The sequence below is a fragment of the Meles meles genome, chromosome 14 (genome assembly GCF_922984935.1).
Source record: "Meles meles chromosome 14, mMelMel3.1 paternal haplotype, whole genome shotgun sequence".
Lineage (NCBI taxonomy): Eukaryota > Metazoa > Chordata > Mammalia > Carnivora > Mustelidae > Meles > Meles meles.
The window spans coordinates 15,979,287-16,004,112 of NC_060079.1; the positions used below are offsets into that span (position 1 = coordinate 15,979,287).

General features: G+C 39.3%; 1 pseudogene; it reads right to left on the minus strand.

Moving 5' to 3' along the window:
* Positions 1-469: 469 nt before the first annotated feature.
* On the minus strand, positions 470-1,096 carry LOC123956039 (annotated as a pseudogene).
* Positions 1,097-24,826: the final 23,730 nt, after the last annotated feature.

Sequence of the window (24,826 nt, forward strand, 5' to 3'; positions counted from 1 at the left end):
CATCTCACGTACATTATGTTTATTTGTCCTTTTAGGTTATGACAGAGGTATTGTATTCTTGTCAACACTTAACAAACACAAAAGATTTAAGAGGTTAAGACACTTAATATCACCCAGGTTGTAGGGAACAGAGGTGAAATTAGAATCTAATTCTGTCTGATTAGAAATTTCATCTTTTTACTGCTGCTTATGCCACCTTAATATGAAGTTGCTATAAGGATAGATTAAATTAAATGATGAAATACAAATAAATTGGCCAGCGTAATTCATGATACATAGAAGACACTCAACACATGGAAACAGCTTCATAATTGTTTAATCAGGAAGAATAAAATAATCTCTGTAAGATTCGTTTTGCTCTAATGCTCTCTGACTGTGATCCCTGACCTTTTGGAGATTAATTTCTTTTTTTCTTCTTTGAATGTCCTAAATTGTTTATTAGGACATAATTTTACAAGCATTACTTATTTTAGCAGTAATGGTGGACCTGGGGAGTATTGTGTCTTCTCCATGTTGGAAGGCAAGAACAGCCAATAGTGTGGTAGAACTTGTGACCCTTTCCATGGCTACGGCTCTTGAGCCTTCTGATGCTAACCCTCAGATCTCCCTGTGCTTATGGATTGGTTAGGTGATCCACTGGGTGTCAGGATTTCTCCTGATAGCTTTATAGAATGGATCAAGGAGGATAACCTCGAAGAATCTGTATGTGGAATCTTTGCCAACCCAGTAAGTGTTCAAGACTCTCAGAGCCCCAGGGTGGTGTCCAGCTCTCTCATCTGCAACAGACTGAAGGCTTTGGGCAAACTTTAGCTGGTTAACACCATGATAGACAGGCTTGGCATAGGTAGTACCCTTAGGATCTGGGCATTTGTTGCCACCGTGTCACACACGAATCCGATATATGGCATAACCTTGGTTGGCCTTATGCCACAGTCTATGCACTTTATTGGGAAGTTTGGTGGATTGAGTGGGGTCAGGAGGCCCTGTGGGGCTCAGAGAGCTAGCAGTACCACCAGTGGTGCACCCTGAAAACAAAACACATTACATAAGACTGCTTTTTCCTCCATAGCTCCTGGGTGTACTTGTAAGCACCCATCTTGGCTTACCTTGGAGATGATGGCTGATGCCAGATGGAAAGAAAAGAGCTCTTCTCCCCAAGTCCTTTTTTGGCTCCTCCGAGATTAAATCTTCTAACATAAATCACACATAAACACACACACACACACACACACACACACACTGAATTTTTTTAAAAGGATTTTATTTATTTGTCAGGGAGAGAGAGAGGAAGAGAGAGCACAAATAGGGGGAGGGGCAGGCAGAGAGAAAAGAGAGTGGCAGGCAGAGAGGCAGAGAGGGAGCTCAGGCTCCCCACTGAGTAAGGAGCCTGATGCATGACTTAATCCCAGGACTCTGGGATCATGATCTGAGCCAAAGGTAGCCACTTAACCAACTGAGCCACCCAGGCATCCCCATGCACACTGAATTAAATAAGGATGCATACCTTATATAAGAGAGCAAATGAATAGTGTATTGTCAAAAGGAATTTAGAGAACCAGAGAAGGGAAAATTGATTGAAGAAGGAGCCGCCTCCATGAAGGAGGTAGAACCTGAGCTGGGGAAAATTTGTATGGTGCTTAAATGGTTAATAGAATTTCCCTAAGAACCTCATTTAGAATAGAAATTAGTTGAGGCTTTTGGGTGAATATGACTCATTTAAATGCTCAAAACCATGAATCACTCAGAGTAGCATTATGGGTAATTTTAATGAAACATCTTTAAGGTCTCTATTCCTTTGTTAACTGCTTCTATTGAATTTAAACAAAAGTCCCATTTCATTCCAAATTTAAATCCAAAAGAGATTTGATCTTTTTCTTCCTGCCATTTTGCAACCAATGTAATTTCTAACAAGTGCCTGGAATTAAGATGTGAGTCAGATCAGAAAACCACATTTGAAACTGAATGGAATACCAAAGCAGAATGGGGATAAAGGGAAGATTTTAGAATGACATATCCAGTTAAAACCACTTGAACTGGCCCTCATCAATTCCTGACACCTCCTACCTTTCAGTGACTTATAGGACCCTGCTAATGTTCTCCTATTTGGAATGGTAAGAAGTTAGAAAAAGTAATTTTAAAAAATGAAAATTATAAGCAGCTCACACACAGAGATCTGTATGCAAATGTTAACATCAGCTATATTCATAAAACCCCAAACTGGGTACCAACCAAATATCTATCCACTGGAAAAACAGTATACAGATTGTGGTACATCCATACGACACACCACACAACAATAAAAAGGAACAACATTGATGCATGCAGTAACAAATTGAGGCCCTACAGTGTAATGTTAAGTGAAAGAAGCCAGGCACAGAAGCCCACTGCCTACCATGTGATTCTATCTGTATATTGTTTTCTAGAAAAAGGAAAAGTTGAGGGCAGAAATCAGTTCAGTTGTTACCAGGCATCAGGAATGGGAGGGGGAAAACAAAAAAAAAAGGAAGGAAGGAAGGAGAGGAAAGAAGATGGTGGAGGGAACCAAAGAGGCATACATTTAATTTTTTCTAATATTTTTATCACAGTACAGTATGTATAAAATTTACTATCTTAATCATTTTAAGTGTATAATTCAGTGGTGTTAAGTACTTTCATACCATTGTATAAAAATTTTTTTAAATATTTTATTTATTTATCTGATAGACTGAGATCACAAGCAGGCAGAGAGGCAGGCAGAGAGAGAGAGAGGAGGAAGCAGGCTCCCCACGGAACAGAGAGCCCGATATGGGGCTCCATCCCAGGACCCTGGGACCATGACCTGAGCCAAAGGCAGAGGCTTAACCCACTGAGCCACCCAGGTGCCCCATACCATTGTATAATAATGACCACCACCCATCTCTAGAAATCTTTTCATCTTACAGAACTAAAACTCTGTTTATCCATTCAGCAAAAATTTTCCATTTCGTCCCTTTAAAGCCCTTTGATCCCACCATTCTACTTTCCATCTCTATCATTTTGGCTACTCTATGTACTTCATATAAATGAAATCATACAGTACTTGTCTTTTTGTGACTGGTTTATATCACTTACCATAATATCTTCAATGTTTCTTTATCCATGTTATAGCATATTTCAAAATTTCTTTTTAAAGACTGAATAATATTCTATTGCTTATTCACTCATTCATTCATTGATAGACATTTGGGTTACCTCCATGATTTAAATAGTGTGAATGAGAGGCACCTGGGTGATGTGTAAGTATCTTCCTTCAGCTCAGGTCATGATCCCAGGGTCCTGGGATTGAGCCCCATATCCAGCTCCCTTTTCAGTGCACAGCCTGCTTATCCCTCTCCCTCAGCCATTTCCTCCTCTTGTGTTCTCCGGCTCTGTCTATCTCTCAGTCAAACAAATAAAATAATAAATAAATGAAAAGTAAATAAATTCATAAATAAATAATAAGTAAGTATTGTGAATGATGCTTGCTTTGCGAGCTAACATATAATCTATCCTGGAGAAAGTTTCATATGCTCTTGAGAAGAATGTGTATTCTGCTGCTGTCATGTAGAATGTTTCATACATTCTGTTAGGATAATTTGGTCTAAAGTATAGTTCAAGCCCAATGTTACCTTATTGATTTTCAGTCTGTATGATCTATCTGCTATTGAAAGTGGGGTACTGAAGTACTGTACTATTATGATAGTAGTTGTTTTTTCTCCCTTCCAATCTGTTAGTATTTGCTTGGTATATTTAGGACCTCTAATGTTGGGTGCATATATATTTATGGTTATTATACCCTCTTGATGAATTGATCCTTTTATCTTTTTATTATTTTATGTGATAATGTAGTTTATATATATGTATTCTTTATCTCATATATATGAGACATATATATAGTCTTTATCTCATGTTACAATTTTTGTATTAAAGTCTTTTTGTCTAATATAGATATAGTTACCCATATTCTCTTGATTTGCACTCACATGGAATATCTTTTGGCATCCCTTCACATTGAGCATATGTGTGTCCTTAAAGCTGAAGTGAGTCTCTTGTAAGCTTTGTATAGTTGAGCCTTATTATTTTATTCATTTAACCACTTCATGGCTTTTGATTAAAGGATAAATCCATTTACATTTAGAAGAATTATTAATAGTTCAGTACTTACTAATGTCATCTTATTATTTTTTGGCTTTTTGTAATTCCCTTTTTCTTTCCTTCCTCTCTTGCTATCCTCCTTTGTGAGCTGATGACTTCTAAAGTGATATGTCTTGATTTCCTTCTTTTTATCTTTTATGTATCTACTATAGGTTGTTGCATTGGGCTTACCATGTGGCTTACATAAAACCTTAGAGACCCAAGTCTATTTTATCCTGATAGTAACTTCAATCTCATATAAAAACTTTTCTCTTTTACTCCCCTCTTTTCATATTTTTGATGTCACAACTTACTTCTTGTATATTGTGTATTCATTAACAAAGGATTGTAACTATAGTTATTTTTAATACTCTCATCTTTTAGCATATGACTAGAATTAAGTGGTTAATACATTACCATAGTACAGAATTAGAGTATACTGAATTTGACTGTATACTTACCTTTATCAGTGCCCTGTATATTTTTATGTTTTCATGTTATGAGTTGACATCTTTTCATTTCACCTTAAAGAACTCCTTTCTGTATTTCTTGTAAGGCAGGCTTATGGTACTGAAGTCCCCCAGCTTCTGTTTGTTTGAAAAAGTCTTTATCACTGCTCTGTTTCTGAAAGACAGCTTTCTTGGGTAAAGTATTCTCGGTTGGCAGGGGTTTTTTCCAGCACTTTTAATATATCATTCCACTCTCTCCTAGACAATAAGGTTTCTGCTGAGAATTCTTTATAAAGATGGATACAAATGTGCAGTCAAGCCCAGATCGTCTCCAGCAACACCTACATGAAGAAACATCATCATATTGGCTTTTCCTTCTTCTCCGTCTCACTCAGCTTCTCCTTCCCCCCAAATCTGGCATCCTGGCATCACTTCCCAGGACATTGTCTCTTGCTCTGATTTTTTTTTTTTTTTTTAAGATTTTATTTATTCATTTGAGAGACAGAGAAAGCACAAGCCTGGGGAGAGGAAAAAGGAGAAGCAGACTCCCTGCTGAGCTGGAAACCTGAGGAGGGGCTGGATCAGAGCACCTGGAGATCCTGACCTGAGCCAAAAGCAGACACTTAACCAACTGAGCCACCCATGTGCCTCTCTTGCTCTGCTTTTGGGAAACCCAAATAAGGCAAGAGCATTTGTTTACTTATTTACTTAATGTATGTATGTTTGTATGTATGTATTTTTGTAATGGTAAATTTTGTTTTTCTTTTGAAATGATTCCAAACTTACAGAAAAGTTATACAAAAGAATAGTGCAAATAATCCCCATAATCTCTTTGTCCAGAAACTCAATCAAGTTTCACCTTGAAACCCCCTGAAAGTCACTTCAGCCAGAGGGGGAGGGGCTTTCAACAAAGAGGACAGACAACAGCAATGGCTGCCTGCCTTCAGCTGCACCCCTTAGATCAGAAGCAGCAGTCAATGATCAGAGCACAGATCTCCAATATTTGGAGGACAAGGTCTTTTTTCTCCCACTGGCTCTCATAAGCTGTATGCGAACTGCCCCAGGGACATGTGCAGCTGCCTGCCACAGGACTGGGGAGTGATGGATAGTTGCTAATGTGCTAAGAGCTAAAATTGGCTGAAATTAACCACAACTTACCTCCCAAGCCTCAACTTACTGACCAAGATTTTCCCTGGTTGTTGCAAGCTCTCAGTAGACTCTGGGATTCCAAAATAGCTACATCCGAAATATTCTGCCAGCGCAGTTGTTGTCTGGGTGAGAAGACAGATTTCTGATGCTTCCTACTCCATCACTCTCAGTATCCAGGAGTAATTATTTTTGGCTTTACAAATAGATTCATTGATTCCTTGTCAGGTGCTGGGGCTGCAAAGAAGAAGGTCTATCATATAAACAGACGATTATCAAATGATGTGTAAATGTCCCGATAGTTCTTTGCATGAAGTACTAGGAGTTTACTGGAGAGATCCTGAACCAGTCCTTCTCACCTGCAGCATCCAGCCGTCACTAACTGATCCAAGCTGTCTTTCACACAAATGGCTTTTGGAACCATTTCCAGTATGATGCTGGAGTTGTCCATTACCAAACACACCAAAGTTTTCATTCTAACTTTAAAGTTTTTAAGTTAAACATTCTAAAAATTTTGGGTCCTTTGAAAGCATAAATCAGAAATTATCATATGATAGATGTTAGTCTTTGTTCTTTCTGCCCATGTAGGTTTCCCCAAACTTAGTTTTCTTTCATTTTTGTGGTCCTCTGGGGCTAGCTTTGAGCTGCCTACCATTTTTTAAAGATAACTAGAAGATGCCTTAATTCTTGCTTTAACACGAGACTCTGCTCGCTCCAACTACTTACTTGCTGGATGGTAAAAACTTGCTGTTGCATAACTTTTACTGAAAGAAATAAAATTTCGATGGTCCTTTCCCCATGTAGTTAGAATGTGTTGTAGTTAGTTCAAATTATTGCTTTTTAAATCTATTGTTCTCTATATCCAGAGACAAATATTCTATGTTAGCTTAATGTCATCCTGTGTTCCCGAGGCAATTATTTATATCGTACAACCTACTGATTTTACTATACTTGCGTTCAACTGAGATAGGAAAGATTACACCATCATTTCATATTGTCCCTTTGCTTTGTCTCACTGGCCTTTAGGAAATATTTCTGGGAGAAAAACAATGAAGCAAAATTGTTTCTCTTTTCAAAAGAAAAATCCTGTTTAAGGAAATAAAATACTTCTTTACGAAAATGGATAGAAATATGCAGCTGTCTCACAGATGGTAACCTCTCCTGAGATTTGAAGGCACCCCTTCTCGAGACAAATGGGGCACCCCTTCTTGAGACAAACGGGGCATATAAACAGGAGGTGTGGAAGCCACTGCTACTGTTACGAAAAGTGAGAGCAAAGATTTGGCATTTGAGGTTTTCCTACATCTTACACTAATTTCCGTAACTAGGAACCAGTTCCTGGGAACTCAGTCTCTATCCTAGGGAGAGGCTTGGGTGGTAGTTGGGGACTATTGGCCATTATAGATATTTCAGGAGAGAGGAATGTTTGGGGAAGCCCTGCTAAATGCCAGGAGCTTTACAAACTTTATTTCTCTCTGTTCCTCTAGTGATCTTACAAAAAAATAAATATTTCTCCAGGTGGGGAAACTGAGGCTCAGAAAGACTGAGCAATTTTCCATGTCAGGTGCTGGGATTATGTGATGGATACCTATCTCCAAATGATTACTCCAAACTAAGCTTGGATTAGCATAGCACGCACACACACCTCTCCCCTCATTGGTTCCTGGTTAATTCTCATAGCCTAAATATAAAATAAAATAGCAAGCACCTGGACCCTTTTCCCCACTTCCTACAATCCATCCATCCCAGATGAGGCTGGGCTTTAGCAGCATCTAAGGTCTTAAAAAATGGTTGGCATAGGGATGGGGGTGCCCCTTAATTCTCTTGAAATGGCTTGGGGAAGAAGAAGGTCAGGTGTCAGGGTCCTACTTTCCAGTCTCTCCCAGTCTCTCCCATGACTTACCCTACTGCTGTCTTTCCCATCCAGAAAAGAGAAGGAAGTTCCAATTTTCTGTGCGTAAAATCTAAGGCATTGGGGATGTGCTGGGAGTCTGAGACAAGGGGACTAAGGTATCCTAAATAAAGAGGCAGCAGGACAGGACTCCTGAGAGTAATGGAAAATCCAATTTTCACTCTGGCTGCCTTCAATTCAAAGTCATTGTGTCCCACATCTCTCCCAGGGCTTCCTAAGGTCTCAGACACAGGGGCAAATGTGGCATGAATCATCTGTATGATTACTAAATATTTCTATTATCCAGGATGGGGCAAAGAAGGACTTTATATAAATGAAGGGCAAGGGGAAACGCTGACACATGAAGAAATGGCACCTTAGTGACTTTCCAATGACTGACCAAGGTCTCCCGAAGTCTCACTTCTAAAAAGCACGTTATCAGTCAGTAAACAAAAAAACAACGTAAGAGAGATGACAAGCAGCTGGCTAGTACCATCTAGTGGTAACAGAGAAACAATAATGTTTCTTTTTTTAATGACCTTTTAAAAAATGGGGAGAGACTGAAACCTCCCCTGACTTTCTGGGCACAGTGATGGCTTATTATTAGGTGCTGGGCTTGCAGCTTTTCTCTGGGGGAGATGAAGAGTAATACCCGGTGTACGGGTCGCAGAGAACAGGGTGAGGAGATTAAGATGCATTTCAAGATAAACTCATTTCAGTGCTTTGGAATAGAGGCACAGAGATTTACACAAATAGCTCCTTTTCTGTCGGGCTGTCTCCGGGAGCCGGGGACCTCTGTGGAGAGGCTGTGGGTTTTCTGAAAACCAACTGCTTTGCTTACAAGCCTGGTCATCCCAAACCCAAATATCAGATTAAATTCTGGCCACGGCGATGGGTTTTAGGGCCTTTGTTGTTCGTAGCACTTGCTTCTTTGTCTCGCAGGCGTTATTTCAGAGCAGTGAATGCTCGCAGCACACTTCTTCGCAGGTTTTCAGCTGCTGCAGCTGCATTCCACTCAGCAAAAAATCACTTACTACAGTTTATTCAATACCTACTGTGTGCCTGTGTGCAGGTATCGCAGGAAGCATGTTAGCTCAACTGGCAAATTTAATGATTGAAACTAGGCTGAGGCAGGTATTCTTGAACTCATTTACATACAAGGAATAAAGCTCAAAAAAATCACATGATTGTAAAGGTGGCAGAGGTCACAGAGAGAGGGGGCACTGGCCTGCAGCCCAGTCACATACCCCCCAGGCCACTGCAGAGGGTATACTCACAGCTTAACGCATGGCCCCTATCTTTAGGAAGTTCATCCTATTTTTAGGAAGGCAAGACATGCACAAAGATGGAAATATACCATAAGGCCTCTGCAAAGTGAGTATGTTTCTGGAGATTGCCAACGGATGGGCAAGACTAGAGAGGCTGAGACATTGATTTCCTCCCCCCACCCCATGAAGATATTCTTATCTGTTAGCCTAGGGGCTCAGAAACTTTCTTTTCATCCCCTCCCCATTCAGTGGCCGCATTTCAATGCCTCCTTATTTGTTGATAACCTATGAGTTAGCCCCAGTGTGGAATAAGGAAACGCAGCCTTTAGGAAGATTAATCTAGTGCCATGGGCAAGATGGATTTAGGTAAAGAAACTGGGGTCAGGGAGGTCAGTAAGGAGGGAGTTGGGATCATTAGAGTCTCAGGAGCTGGATCTGGACTGAAGCGATAGCTATGGGGGTGGAGAGGAAGACATGGTGGAAGAAGCATAGAGTGTAACTGGGACTGCCTTGTTTAAGGATGGAGAAGACTGATGACCCAAAGTTGCATATAGGAATGGGAAAGCAGCTTATCCTCTCCAACCAACCCCTATGGGTTGATCGAATCAAGCTCCCTAAACAAGAGGTATTTAAATAAAATAAAAACAAAAAGTGACTTCTTTCTTCCACGTCCATTATTAGCTCATTTTCTCACAATGATGTTTTTAGATAATTGGTTTTAAAAAATATGTTGAATATTTTTTTTCTGCTGAATATATAAATACCCTATGCTTATACACTTAAGAATTTTTCTTCTTTTGTGTGTGTGTCATTTGGGTAACCTGACATTAAAATACGTTTTTAGCACTTTTTTAAAAGCATTGTATGCATCCAAGTCATCCATAGTAAGTATAGTTTTAAAGATGTGGGGAGAAAGTCTTACGTTTATATATAAAGCAAAGGGTCTGTATCTTTGCTTTCGTTTAAATGTGGTAGACAGAGAAAAATTGGGTCCCACAGTCTGTTTGCCATACTGATGAAGTTCTAGAACCTAGCTGAGGTTCGGTGGACTGAGGTCCGGAGTCGATGACCAAGAAAGAATTCTTGAGACATCTTTGGTGCAAAATGGTGGTTTATTAAATATAATTAGGGATGTTAAACACCTGATAAAACAAAACATAGAAACTGGGTTTTCTGGGCAGGCAAAGAGAAAACCATTTACATTTTCTTAACAGCAGATCAGTTAATCTAAGAAAACTTGATCCTTTTGAACAGAGAGAATTTCAGTCTTATACCAATGTATCTTTAAAACCCATTCATTTCAATCTTAGTCCATCCTGACCATAGCTAAAATTCCTTTTCTGAAGATTTCCCTTCACAAACCTACAACTTTCCTTTGCATTCAGGATTTGTCCCAAGTCATTTCCTTCCAAACAACCATCTTATTTAGGACAAAATTACCTTCTATCTTTAATAAAAAGCATTTCCATTCCTTAAATTTTTCTTACATATCATCTATTTTTCCACAGAGTTGTTTCCCTTATTTCCATCAGTCTTAGTTACACTAAGCAGAACTTTATACTCTTAGAAACACCTTAATCTCTAGTGAAGACTAAGTATTAACCAATTGTGAACTGTTACAACAGAATTCTTTAGATGGCAAAATTTATGAATCAGTTAAGCATAAAACATGTTTACCAACAGATTTAAATACTCTTAGTTTTTTGCAGTAAGAAGTCAAAAGCACAAACCTACATCCAGTAATTAATGACTTGGCATTTTATCCTGTTTGGTTAAGACCTAGATGTCCATAATTTAATTCCATTTATCATCCAAGCAACTTTAAACTTTCAGGTTACCAAAGACTTTGAAAGCTACTTCAGCAATTACCCATTAAAACTCTGAGACAGACAATTAACCATCAGTTTAGTCATTTCTTGCTAACAAATTTTAACAAATAACATGAGCTTATTTGACCTTCAGTAAACTTTGAAGTTTCACATTTACCGCTGTAACTTCCAAGACATGTCTATCTTAATTAAACCAACAAACTTAACTTAGTTCCAATACTGATTTACGTTCCACCTGGGCCCACTCCACTTGGAATGTTTGCCTGAGACACGAGTGGGGAGATCTGGAGTGGGGGGTGTTAGGTCCAGGGGGTGCTCTTCCTGCTCCTTGACAGTGAAGAGAGAAGGAGCCGCGGTGCATGATCGAGAGGCCAGTCATGCAGGCTGCATGCACGTTGGTGCAGAAACAGGAGAAGGGGGAAACTGAGGAAACAAAGTGCTGCCAGGAGGCAGAGAAAGGATTCCCGGTTTTAGAGCTCATAAGCCCCAACAGGAGCAGACGCCATGCTTTCCCACCAACAAGGGGGGAGGGGTTAAGCAGTCCAAGTCCGGCCAGAGAAGACAGGGAAACTTCCCCGAAACAAAGGGAGTTTCGGCAGCTGCTTGGGAATATTCCTTAGGGTCTCTGTCTCGACTTAGACTAACCCCAGTTGGCTTCAGTTATAGCCATTAACACGGGAAATGAGTAAAGGAGAAGACCCCAACATCTATTAGGAGGAACAGAGAGAAATAAGGTCAGAGTCCCCTTTCCTAGGGATGGCCCAGCAACCTGGGTTTACTAGAAGGCGGCTTATTTACATAATTATCACCCAATATGTCAAGATTAAGTTTACTAGCTGACTCATTCAGGCAAACACATTCTGCAAAGCTCCGTAATTTGGGGTCCTGGTGTAGAGCAATGAAGGCCTAGGTATGAGCAAGGAAGGTATCCTAGGTCCATTTGCCCTGTTTCCTGCAGAGATCTAACTGATAGATCCCACTGAGGCCATGCAGTGTTACAGGAGCTCAGTCCTTTTCTAAGTTTTGCAATCCCAATTATTTCCAGTGGGTTAAAAGGCACCGCAAGGTAGAGTCCTTGGGAACTAAAGAAGTCTACTGAGGCCATGCTCCCAGAAACGTAAAGGGGATTACCAAATCCCCTCCGACTCCTGGGTGGCGTCCCACACAGGATATGTCAGAGCTTCCCATGTGTCAAAAGCGACCAGAGGCATCCCTCAACAAAAATTGCTATGATCACCATCCTGCCTTCCCCGGGAAGGCATTCCTGCCATTAAAGGCCCTGGAGGGGTGCCGGGGTCCCTCCCCTTCCCCATCGCATCCTAGGCTGCCAATGGGTGCCCGGTGAATGGACCAAAACACTGTGCCATGCCATGCCATGCCATCGTCTGTCCTGAAGACTGCATACTGTTTTGCCATTTTAACCCGTGGAAATACTAGGAAGGTTTTTACAAGGGGAAATTACCCAATTTCATAGTTAGCAGAAGACAGTGACAAGAAACAGTAAAGACTGAAATCCATCATGGTCTATGCGACATTCCAACACATGTGGTCCTTACAGCCAACTTCCCCAAGAAACGGTCCCCGGTTGCATTTTAATTCAATCCGGTTGCATTTTAATTCAATCAGGTACTGGTTTCAGCTGGCTCCCAGTGGAGGTCTCTTGGCCAGAAGTGGCTAGACCAGGGATGTGGAGGGGATCACATTAGATCAATCAGGAGGAAACCTCACATGGGAGTCTTAAGGTTGGCAGCCGTCCTGGTGACTTAGGTGGCCGTCCCGTGCCCAAGAGAGACAACTTTATATAAGAACAGGAATAAAGAGAGGCCATCAAGTTTCTGGGTCTTATTGCCATTCCGGCCAGGGTACTAACTTACAGCCAAAAGGCAGGCGTTCTCCTCCCAGTAGAGTAGCCACGGGCTAGAGGATTACAGCCTGAGCAACTGACAAGCAATTGTTCCAATAAGACCATACTCCTTGAAAAGCCCCGAAATGAGAATAAAGGAAAAGGAGAGACATTACTCACCAAGTTTGCACCGAAGCTCTGAGTCCAAATGTAAAGACTCACGGCCCCACGTTGGGTGCCATATGATGAAGTTCTAGAACCTAGATGAGGTTCGGTGGGCTGAATTCAAGAAATCACATGTCTCAAGAAAGAATTCTTGAGACATCTTTGGTGCAAAATGGTGGTTTATTAAAGCACGGGGACAGGACCCATAGGCAGAAAGAGCTGCTGCCCCGGGTTGTGAGGGATGGCAGGTTATGCACCCTGCGGTTGGGGGAAGGTAAGGGAAAGGGAGATTTCAATGGAGTTTTCATATGCTAAAGAGAACCTACAAGGTGCTGGGGATACCAGGAGTATTCCGGCTTGATCAATGTTGTCTTTTGGCAAGCTATTAACATCAAGATAGTTGGAAGATTCCTGGTGGAATGTCACATTTCTGCTATCAAGCCTCTTTGTTCGTGAGATTTAGGTTCAGAAGAGATTTAACTATATTTACATTTCCTTCTACCTCAGCCTCCTTCAGTTTTGTGTGTGGAGGGGAGGGCTTGAGGAACTGAGTTATTTGCCTCTGGAAATTATCAATAGCACAAGGTAACTTCTTTGTTTGTAGAGCTCTAGGACATTTGTAAACCAAGGGGAACTATTTGTGTCTCATTTATGGTGGTCAGGGGTGCCTGAGGAATGCTACACACACTACTGGAGGGGAGCGGATGGAGAGGGGGGTGCAAAGTGCCAGCTTTTGCTTTGTCCTCAGCCAGCCTCCTGCTCCCTCATCAACACTGTTGCCCTCTGATTCCAAGATGGGATGAATTTAATTCAGGATATTCCTCCTGTGGACAGAAGGGGTTGACGCTTGACTGATGGGAGGGCAGAACTATAGTTGAAGAGGATGGAGACGTGCTCACGGTTCTAGCGTGAGCTGGGTTGAATCTTTGTATAGTGCACACACACACACACACACACACACACAGTCATGTACTCACAAATGCAAGATACACACACATGCAAACATACACAGGCAGAAACACACAAAGGTACACATATGCCCACAAGCATGCATGTATAAACACACAGCAGTGCTCACTCAAGGGTATTAAAACGGCAGAAGGAAACATTTAAGTCTCACTGGATACATGTGGTCAGAAAAACAAGTAGGTAATTATCAGTAACTCAACTCTTAAAATCTTGCTGTGGCACACAAAATTTCAAAATAAAAAGAACTGGAACTATTTTATGACCAGTTCTTTCTGATCACTACAAAGCAATTCATGTACTCCGACTTATATACTCTAAGTCAAAATGTAGTAAGTGTAACTTACTTGCTCTTTCCCAAGGTGAGGTGATGCAAAGATATCCTTTAGAAAACCCTCTACACAAAGAATAAAATGAATTCATTATTGTGCACATTGAGTTGCAGGTGACAGTGGGATGTCTTAGGGTTTGTGGTTTTCAAGGAGTTGATTGGAGTGGAGCCTGGATGAAAATCAGGGCTGGAAATATAAACATGGAAGTGAGCAGCATAGTAATAAATAATAACGTTTAATAATAATAAAAAATAACGTTTTTATTAGGCACTGGAAGAACTACTCAGAGGTATTTTAGGAAAACATCACCTCAGGGAATGTCAGATACTATCATTAAGTAAATATCACTCAAAGAATGTCAGCTTTTAATGAAGACCCCTGAATGTACTTTTATTAGATTTTTTTCAGTGATAGGCTTGAGGGGCTCTCAGTTTGTTGATCTCAGTTTGGTTTTTAGTCACATGAAAATAGATTTTCCCTCATTCGTGAGCCATTACCTTTGAGAAAGGCTATGTTGACGTGAACACAAATTACCAAATCACAGTGCATTTTGGGCTTTGCAGTAGGCTCAGTAAGTGATATCAGTTGCTCTGGAATTGAATTATGAATAGAAATCAAATATGGACAAGAAAGGAGAGGGGAAAATTGAGACAGGAGGAAGAGAAATTTATTATTACTCTATGGCTGATTTTTTCATGCTATCAAGGTATAACCTACTTTGGAGTTGTTAATATTTAATGAATGACTCCCTTTCAGACTCTTGGGTTCTAGAAGCAGGTTTTTGCACTGGCATAAATAGATACCATTTGACTACATGGTGAGTTTTTCTTTTCCCTTAAACAGTCATCAGTCAGGGAAGCGGGAGTTTCACATTACAAGGTACTCCCTCAATTACTTTATTTTGAATAAAAAAGACATATTTGGGAAAAACTCATTTGCTTGAAAATACCTTAAGGAATGCTAATTTTGAAAGTTTTTTGAGAATTGATTAAAAAAAATCTTGACAGAGCTTTAGTTATACCTTTGTATGACCAAGTTAATTTTAAGTTTTGGCTCTAAGGAAGATTTAAAGATAAAAGGTCATTTTGAGAGCAATACAGTGGATATCTGCAAATAAATATCTTTAAGACAAATAAAAAAAATTCCTGAAAAAAACACATGATGGGTATTTGTGGTTTGTGATGAGATTTTCATTGATGGCATCTATACAAATTAAAAATAACTGTCTCTGAGCACCTGGGTGGCTCATGTGGCTAAGCATCTGCCTTCAGCTCAGATCATGATCTCCAGGTCCTGGGATCCAGCCCCAAGTCCCCAAGTCCAGCTCCCAGCTCAGCAGGGAGTCTTCTTCTCCCTCTCCCTCTGTGTCTCTCCCTGCTTGCGCTCTCTCTGTCTCCGTCTCTCTCAAATGAATAAAGAAAATAAAATAAGAAAACAAAAAAGAATAACTGTCTTCCAGTCAATTTAGATTGTAAGACAGATGATGGGCTCTGGAAAACTGTTAGAATCTGAAAAGTGAATCACTGAGGGTGAGAGCAATACAGGCAGGTGCATATGAGACATTTGAATAAAGTCGTTTCGAGTATTGCAAGACCAGACTAATGCAATATTGCTAAATATCAATATACGCTTCTAAATATGTGTGTAAAGTGAAATGAATAAATCAGATATTAGGAGATATTGGCCTATTTATACTGATAATGTTTATATTTCAATTGGCCAAAATCCTTTTGGTGTGGGGAGAGTGGAGAGGAAATATGGAGAAAAGCTTGCCTTTTTTTTTTTTTTTTTTTTTGCTATTTTTTCCAGGCCAGAAAATGGGATGGCCCCATATCTCAGTAATCTTTCCAGCTGACCGGTTACCTTGTGTGTGCTTGGAAGCCTGGCATTGCAGAAAGATGTAATGCAGTGACTTATCTTGCACATAGGTTCTAGTTTCTCTCACCACTGATTCACTGTGATTCTGGTTTTAGAAATTTGTCTATAAGCCTAGGTCTTTCTAGATGGTATGAACATGCAGTATTTCTCATCCTGGCAGACAAATGCATAAGCCAGTGTCTAGGGATAATGAGGTATCACAGGTTTTATCTTGAAAACTTTTGTAACTTACACTGCCCTTATATAAATTGCACTGCATAAATAGATTTATTTTTTTTTTTTAAAATATGTCATGTTTAACCTTATTTCTTCCTCTACATCATGGTGTGGGGTCATGTATCCCAGTGGTGACCACCCCAAGTTGAGAAGTATGACATAGGTCTGGACTGTGGAGTCAGGAAGGTATTGTGACCTTGTGCCTACAGCAACTTGACCTTGAGTTACCATCTAAACACTCTGAGATTTGGTTTTCTTATTTACCCAATGGAGACTTTAATGCACATCTTGTAGAGCTGTCATGAGGAGTAAATGGAATGCCAGATCTAAGAAGCATAATCAATGTTGGCTCCTTCCATACACTGAGAGCTGCTTGGAGAGACTTATCCAGGGATTTAGGCCTGCACACTCTCAGACGTGGAATAGCTGAGATTTTAAGTCCACACGGCTTCTTACAGAGATTTAGCACCAAGATTATTCATCACACACTTGGGTTGGGCCCAGTGTGATTTCTTGGATTGGGTCTCTGGAACTTGAGGGAAAAGCAACATGAGAGGATGACTTACTTTCTGCAAAGAATGAGACAGTGGCTACCAGCCGCAAGCTTAGACCTGTCCTCCATGAATTTTCCCTCTCTTTTCCCATTCCCTCTCCAGGTCTTCTCAGTCCTTTTTTTTTTTTTTTTTTTTTTTTTTATCCTTTCTCCACTGAAACTCTTCTTGAACACAGCACTGCCTTGTTAATTGTCCAATCCAATTGCTTCTTCTTCATCTTCATCCTATGTCATCTTTTTGTCAGTCTTGATGTTACAGACTTTTTCAGCCTTGAGATGTCTTCCCCTTGATTTCTGCAGAACTTCTCTGATAGGCTGTCTTCTGCCTCTCTCCTAGCTTTCAGTCACTTTCTCCACTCAGCTTTTAAATACTTTAGCTTGTCCTCAAACTTTTATGTTCTTACTCTCAACACTCCCCTCTGTGTATTTGTGAGGAGTTGTCAATATCTCTAAGTTTGACTATGATTCTCTGGTTTCTTTTCTCCAATCCATGCTCTTTTCCACATAGTGATCTTATTTTATTTTATTTATTTATTTTTTATTTTTATTTTTATTATTTTTTTGTGATCTTATTTTAAAAGTTGAAGTGTACTGGTGTTGATGGAGTAACATGTGTATAAGAGAAGGTTGGGGTTATGACTTGAGAAGTAGGCAGGGATGAAATCATGAAGATCCTTATACCATTGTTAATAGATCAATCTCAACAGGATACTTAGGCTGGGTTGAAAAACAATCCTTCAACCTCATTGACTTAATATAGCAAAAACTTTTTCATACCAAGTATCTTCCACAGTAAGCTTTGAGCTCTGCTTCACATCATTCTCACTCTGGGACCCAAGTTGCTGAATTGGCCTTCATCTGGAGCACCATTGTCAAAACAGAAAGAGGACAGAATGGCGTATTGTCTCTTAAAACTTCTCTCTAGAATTTGCGACGACATAGATGGAACTAGAGGGTATTATCCTTAGCAAAATAAGTCAATCAGAGAAAGACAATTATCATGTGATCTCCCTGATATGAGGAAGTGGAGAGGCAATGTGGGGGGCTTGGGGGGTAGGAAAAGAATAAATGAAACAAGATGGGATCAGGAGGGAGACAAATCATAAGAGATTCTTAATCTCACAAAACAAACTGAGGGTTGCTGGGGGGAGGGGGGAGGGAGAGGGTGGTGGGGTTATGGATATTGGGGAAGGTATGTGCTATGGTGAGTGCTGTGAAGTGTGTAAACTTGGCAATTCACAGACCTATACCCCTGGGGCTAATAATACATCATATGTTAATTAAACAAACAAACAAACAAAAAAACGTTTCTAGCTAGAAATCACTTGCAGAACTTCTGACAAAATTTCATTGACTAAGACAGGTCAAATGCCACATTCAATTTTAAGAGGGCAAAATATTGCTCCCCTACTATGTGCCTGAAGGAGAGCTAGAAATATCTGGGGGGCAGCCCTGATGACTACCTAATTCTATCCACACAACACATAATTAAACAGAGTTTAATTTCCTTCTGACATGCCAAGTATTTACCTTTCCCTAAATGGTGATAGCCCAGAGTTCAACCAACTAACTATATCCCACTCCATGTCTACGGTCTCTGAGTGAGGCCTTTGGTCACGTTGGTCCTGGCATATCTCTTCTTTTTACACAGTCCTATAAACTAATTAAGTAAGTTGTGTTTCTTCCACAAACCCAACATGGTCAGAATAGCCACAATAGCATTAAGATGGAGGGAGAATAAAGATACACATTCATCCCTAGTACACTGTAAGACTGAAATCCCCCTGGGTAACCGTTGCAACAACTCTCAAATGTGGGAATAGAGAAGGTTGCATATAATTAGGGCCTACGTACTATTCCCTGAGAAGGGCTCGTCAGTGTGTTGTGTTCTGTAGCCCTTGGCTCTTTCCTCTGCGAGACTTGTTCTATTCCATTATCCTTCTTGAATAGTGCTAAAAATGCCTTCTTTGGGTACTGTAGCATTTTCTCAGCCCACTCCCTGCCCATTGAAGTTTGAGGGCCTAAGGGTCATTTTTAGTCATTTTAGTCATTTAGTCATTTTAGTGACTTCAAAAAGTCAAAGTCAAAGCCTATATGATTCTTGTGCTTTATGATTCTCTCAAAATCTTAGGTTCTTATCTGTCCAATTCCAGGCAGTTCTACATACCAGTGGTCACGCATACAGTTCTCAAGGCTTGGATCTTAGTTTTCAAATCAACTACATTTCTTTACTTTCTTACTCTCATGAGTTACTAGGCCAGCCTCTCCTTGAGTGAATTATAGCTACCTGAGACTGTCAGGCACATGCGGAAAAACTCCAGGTTCTTTTCACTGAGCCATCTTAACCAATCGAAAAGACTTACTGGACACTACACCTTAATTTTATGTTTTCCCTGAACTACTTTAATTTATCCAGAGATCTTCAAAATAGATCTGATGGCAAATCCTTAATTTTGTCCCAGTACGAGGTTGTTTTAATGAGCCATCTTTGCTAAAAGTCCTTCTCATTTTTTTTCTGTTTGAGGTTAAGAAGCAATATCAATATTTTCTTAATTTCTAGACCTCTCCATTTTATTTTTAAACATTATGCTTGTGCTGGGGAGGAATTTCTTATGCCTTCAGGTCTTTCTATCTGGAGTAAAAATCAAGTTGACAAGAGACAGATTAACAGATGAAAATCAAATTTAGTTTCATATAATGGGGAATACACACACACACACGCGTGCGCACGAAATTCCAAAGACAGGCAAAATGAGGTACATACATCACTCTGAACGAAGGAGAAGGGGATATGAGTCTGGGACCTCAAAGAAGAAATGCAATTCATAGGAAGATGAAAAAGGGTAAATATTTGGTAAAAAAAAATGTTTGCTGGGCCACACAGGCATAATGGGATATAGAGAGGAATTTTAACAAATAGACTTTGCTAAATTCTTCTTTGTTTACCACCCCTAGTTTATATCATAATGTAGTTATTTATGGTGATCACTCTTTTCCTGGAGTAGGTCATTTATCTAAATTCTTTTTAGGCACCTGCGGGAAAGGTAAGGAGCTTTTCCTGAATCTGTTGGGTTTTGGTTGCTTTTAACTCCATGTTCATGCCAAAGTGGCCTATTTTGGAGCAATCTACCCTTAGCCCCTTGCAAATTTGTCATTAGTTTTTTCAGCTCATTTTTTTCTCAGAGTACCATGTCAAGTATAGTCATTTGTAGCCAACACACACTACTGACTGTGTCTCAGTCTCTTCTCATATTACAACTTCATTATGTTCATGATCTGCCTAAAAAGTTAGTTTGGTTAGAGTTTTCTAACTGCCTTTTTTTTTTTTTTTTTTTAAGATTTTATCTATTTGACAGAGAGAAATCACAAGAGAGGCAGGCAGAGAGAGAGGAAGGGAAGCAGGCTCTCCGCTAAGCAGAGAGCCCAACGCGGGACTCGATCCCAGGACCCTGAGATCACGACCTGAGCCGAAGGCAGCGGCTTAACCCACTGAACCACCCAGGCGCCCTTCTAACTGCTTTTAACACTGGTTACCATCTTTATAGCATCCAGGATTAGTTTACTCACCACTATCATCCAGCCTTTCCACTAATGTCACATCTTTTCATTTTCTTTATTATGGAATCACCCACCTCTGGTAACAGTATATGTATCTGTCAAAATTGGCAAGGTTACACTGAGGTAAAAACCAAACTCTTCCTGGCTTAACACAACAAAAGACTATTTCATCCTCCAATGTCCAAAATAGACCTGGACAAGACTCCGGGACAGCTGTTCTCCAGGCAATGGCTCTGTGATCCAAGTGGCTTCATCCTTCTTATGTAGGCTTTTGCAGTCAATGAGGAAAGAGACAAGTGGGGAAGAGAGCTGAGTATTAAAAATAAATGCTTCCATTCAAGAGTAACATGTTATTTTTACTCAATATGTTATTTAATTGACTCAATCAAGTCAGATAGTTATGTGTAATTTTAAAGAGGTGGAGAGGTGTAATCTTCCCACGGTCCCAGAAGCAGAGTGTTGTATATTGGTGAAAAGTGGTAATACCAACCACAGTCTTCTTTGTATTACATTTATCTGTGTGTGTGTAATGTGTGTGCATGCATGTAAGTGTGTTTCTCCATAGTGTGAATGAATGCTTTAATGGCAGAAACTGTCCATATCTGTATCCTCAGCTTTAAAACTTGTAATGGCATATATAAAGATTCAATAGATATATTTCATACTGAAGTGCTAACACTTCCCCAAATGTATTATATTATTATTTAAACTCTTTTCCCTTTTCTTAGGATCTCCTAACTTTCCCTAACCCTCAGCAGTTCAACTACAATTCTTTTTGAATTTAGCTCAGGCATCATCTCCTCTAGAAAAAATAATAATTATAATAACTCCTATTCACTGAGCACTTACTATGTACTAAACCGTTACAATGAATTATTTAAGGTAGTCTATACAATAATTCCACCACATCGGTCCTATTATAACCCTTTTACAAATGGGAAAAGTAAAGCCCTCATTTAAGCAACTACCCGGAGGTCATACATTTTGTATGCAATTGGGGTGGGATTCAAATTCGGGTCAGTAAAAATCCAAAGCCTGTGGTCTTCACCACAATGGGACCTCTTCATGATGTGATTTAGGTTCTGTGTTCTTGTTCACTTTCATTATAGTGCACTTTGTTTAGCTATTTTCTGCCCATTTCTCCCTCCATCTATAATCTCCTTTATCGCAGGGACTGTATACTCAATGCTAGCATGGAGCATGGTATTTGTAGGCAATCAGCAAATTTTTGTTGATTGAATGCATTAAAGAGTGAATAAGTTACTGAGTTAAATTATGATTCTGTGACACATTTTTACATTAGTGCCTATATTACTTTTCTGTAGGCTGTAAAAGAATTATCACAAACTCATTGGCTTAAAATAGCATATATTTTTAATCTCCCTGTTTCTGTGGGTTAGGAGCGTGGGCACAGCTTAGCCAGGTCTTTTGCTCAGAGTCTTACAAGGCTGCAATCAGGAAGTCATCCAAACTGCATTCCTTTCTTGAACTTGGAGTCCTCTTCTGAGATTGTATGGTTCTTCGCAGAATTCGATTCCTTGTGGTTGTAGAACTGAGCACCAAATTTCTTGCTGTCTGTAAACAGAGGGCCATGCTCAGGGTCTGGAGTCCTCCATGCTTCTTGCCACATGGCCCCTTTGTAAGACCTCTTATAACACAGCCCCTGATTTCTTCAGGGCCAGCAAGAGAAACTCTGGCTCTGGTCTGCTGAGAAAGAGTCCTACATTCCTACATAAAGATTAAAAAAGTTACAGAGTGACAACGGCAAAACCTCTGCCATTTTATACTGGCCAGAAGCAAGTTACAGATTTTCCCAAATTCAAGGGGAGGGGGTTGCATAAGAATATGATTCATAAAAAAAAAAAAAAAAAAAAAAAAAAAAAAAAAAAAAAAAAAAAAAAAAAAAAGAATATGATTCATTGGGGAGTATCTTAGAATTCTGCCTATCATAGTTACCTTTTCTTCTTTAAGTCTACTAATTTTCCTTTGTAGATACACATAACAGAAAAATCTTCCCATTCTCTGTTACTAAACTAGCTCTCCTGACTCAAAAAAAAAATTTTTTTTTTCTTTTTTAGGTCTTAGGAGTGATTTGAACACTTTCCAGATTGCTTTGGTACAATAAAACTATCCATGTCCACTTAACAATGGGACAGAACTGCTGTTAATATTGTGATGTAAATTCGTAATGCCACCATATATATGATATTTCTAACTGTGTAATTTTAAACAAAACTTGGTTCAGCTGCAATCCTGTTTAACAATTTTACTTCTTTATTTAACAATATATCATGAACATTCCAACGCCATTCAGTATTTTTTATAGCTTTATTTGTGACTGCTGGACAGCATTTTATCACACAGATACCTCATGATATATTTAACTGGTTTCTTGTTGTAGGACATTTATGTTATTTCCAACATTTTGCTCTTATGAAAGTTCTCTAACAAACTCTACCATAGTTATCCTCACCTATAATTATAATTACTTTTGGTGGGATAAATTCCTAGAAATAAATTTTTGTTCATCAAAGAATATGTACATTTTAAAATTTTTATTGAGTTCCAAATTTCACTATAGAAATTAACAGTTTAACCAACAATGTATAAGGGGGTCCAACTTGGAGACTTGTGAGTATGTGTATGTATTTTTTCTATTACGTTACTAGCATATTGCTCTTTTTTTTTTTTTAAGATTTTTATTTATTTATTTGTCAGAGAGAGAGAGAGAGCAAGAGCGGGCACAGGCAGACAGAGTGACAGGAAGAGACAGAGAGAGAAGCAGGCTCCCTGCGGAGCACGGAGCCAGATGTGGGACTCGATCCCAGGACGCCGGGATCATGACCTGAGCCAAAGGCAGCAGCTCAACCAACTGAGCCACCCAGGCGTCCCCATATTGCTCTTTTTTATGTTACATGACTAATACATATTATTTTAAGCAGGTAGGAAATTTCAGAAGTCTACTACAGAGTTAGTTTACTTTCTACTTTTCTAATTCCATCCATTGGAGGCACCCAATTTTAACAGTTTGCTATGAATCCCTCTAAACTATCCTCAGTGAATGTGTCTGGGTCTTTTCTAATTGAATAGTTGAAAAATTATATATTATTGCTTTAGTTTGAATTTTTGGACTGACTAGTGAGGCTAAAACACTTTTTCATTGGTCTTGGTAATTTACATTTTTCTTCTCTCGGTTGCTGGTTCATTTTTTTGTGTTGGTCTTTAGCCCTTATGTTGTTAAACATTCATCACTTTTAGATAATCTAGTTGCAGTATTGTCTGTAACCTTTACATATGAGTTTACTTCCCTTAGCTGCACAAAATATCTTTTTTGCATATTTGTTTCACAACACAAATAACCTAAGTTTGAGGAATAAAAGCTATGTTAATACAGATCAAGCACCCTTCCAAAAATAACTTTTGATAACAGAATACTCAGTTCCCAAATGAGGCTCACTTATTTTAAAAAACAAAACAAAGCTCCGTATCACTTAATTCCAATACACTGCAAGTATTTAAGATGTACCCAGTGTTATTGTAATAAGATTTTATCTATTATAGAAAAATCCAAAAGACTGCATTCAAAAGATAACACCACTTTTGTATTTTTACATTACTTCTTTTCTTGGATATTTCACGCATCTGTCGCATTTTTCAGTTATAAATACACAATCTTTGACTCGTATTAAGCCTGAAAGAGTTTATATACTTTCTAAAATTGCCCAGACACAAAACTAGGAGTAAAATGTATACTGTGAGAGACTGATATATTTCCTACTAATGTAGGGACAAAGCAAATGTAAAAAGTCATAGTGCTTTTTCAGATGGTGGATTTCCCTTCTGGTTCTTTGATTTCTAAAACTCCAAAGTGTCTATGCAAAGAGCTTCAGATTTAAAGAGATGAAAGGTAACAGGCAGAGCTTAGCAGAGTTAGCTCTCAAAGCAATTTTTGTTGTGCTTGTTCCTTTTTCCTGGAAATGAGTTATAAAATCTAGCTTAAAATTTTATAAATCTGTGTTGAAGACAAGGAAATGAAGGGGTAGTCTGTTCTTTATTAATCATGCTATCTCTTCATCTGGCTTCATCAATCCGCGCCAGGGTTTTCTCTCATTTTTTGTGTGTTGCATGCCAGATTTCCTCAACATATCTTCCTTTTTACAACTTTTATTTATTTATTTTTAATACTAGTACTACTATTTACTGATAAGAATTATTGGTTTCAAATGTGAAAAAGATAGGCCTGTTTACTATCAATGACTAGGAGATAACTCAAATTTAGTGTGGAGAGAAATAGGATCACAGACCCTTCTGCTGGAAACAACCAAGAAGAAAGCGGGAGAACAAATTGTATTCAGCTTTGGAAATTAGGAAATCTTATGAACCCAGTGAGTGAGAAGAATACCAAAGCCTCTGAATGGGGAGAAACAACCACAACTGCAAATAGAGCTGTTAAAAGTAGCATGCAGTACAAAGGTATTATGAGATTGTTTTTAGTACTTGGCTGTATGTCTGTAACATTGCAAATGAACATGACAGCATTTTAAAAATGTGTATGAGGTGGGATACCTGGGTGGCTCAATCTGTTAAGTGTCTGCCTTCGG